This window comes from Otolemur garnettii, unplaced genomic scaffold (genome assembly GCF_000181295.1).
Source record: "Otolemur garnettii isolate 467f Iridium unplaced genomic scaffold, OtoGar3 scaffold00054, whole genome shotgun sequence".
NCBI classification, from domain to species: Eukaryota; Metazoa; Chordata; class Mammalia; order Primates; family Galagidae; genus Otolemur; species Otolemur garnettii.
This window is the reverse complement of record NW_003852449.1, coordinates 4,420,391-4,421,344: the sequence shown is the minus strand read 5'-3', so window position 1 is coordinate 4,421,344 and position 954 is coordinate 4,420,391. Positions and strand designations below refer to the sequence as shown.

The 954-nt window shown below is 49.1% G+C and overlaps 1 protein-coding gene across 3 annotated transcripts in view; it reads left to right on the top strand.

Annotated features, from left to right (window-relative positions):
- The window catches only part of ATL1 (atlastin GTPase 1), a 75,485-nt gene that overhangs the window by 16,419 nt on the left and 58,112 nt on the right, over nucleotides 1-954 (top strand). The gene's annotated exons all lie outside the window — the stretch shown is intronic.

The following is a 954-nucleotide window of genomic DNA, read 5'->3' as shown; positions in this document are numbered from 1 at the left end:
GTGCGGTGCGGGTTGAGAGCGGTGCCGTGCGGGTTGAGAGCAGGGCGGGGCGGGTTGAGAGCGGTGCCGTGCGGGTTGAGAGCAGGGCGGTGCGGAGCGGGAGGAGAGCAGAGTGTTGCGGTGCGGAGCGGTGCGCAGCGGTGCGCAGCTGCCCTGCCTGGCCCTGGTTAGCCGCGTGGGCAGTCGCGGAGCTGCGCTCACCCGCATCCTAGGGCAAAAGCCTTCCAGGGCCTTTTATTATCTGAACCAGCGCTGGTCCCAAGCCACTGTGGTTTGGTGGGTAGAGAAATTATTTTGTTAATTAGCTTTGAATTATTATTATTTGGAAAGCTCACACTTATGAGGACTTCAGAGCTGCTTGATTCTGTTCCATATCTCCGTGAGGGCTCTCTCTGTCTGACGCGGAGGAGGCATGCCTGCAAACTTCAATTAATCATCTCGGTTTGCTTTTATCAAAAGACTACTCGAGTATCTCTCCTTGCCTCTGCTTGTTGTGACGGTCAGAGTCAACTTGACCTCCAGTAGGCGAGGCGTTACATCTGAGAGGTTAGCCAGGCTTTGTGCAGAGTTGGAGCAGATAGGTCTGTCCGTTGGCCTAGTGGTTCTATTTTTGGAGATAATCAAACCCCAGTTTTAGTTGGTAGGACTATTAGGAGGACACCGTTATCTTTGTTTCTTCTGAAATCTGAGTAAGCGTTTTCAGAATGTCTTCTTCTCACCCTTCCTTTGGCCTCCGGAGCATGAATTTCATGAACATTCACAGTTCAGGTGAATGTGGTCAAGTCAGCGTTGGCCAGGATCTGCAGAGATTGTTGGCTCCACTCTGTGAAGAGAGGCATGTGAAAATGTATTTTGAAAATGAAATCTTTTCTTCTTCGTGAAAGCTTTGGATCATTATTCTTCAGAATTTCCTTTTTTTCTTTACTTTTTCTTTTCTTTCTTTCTTTCTTTTTT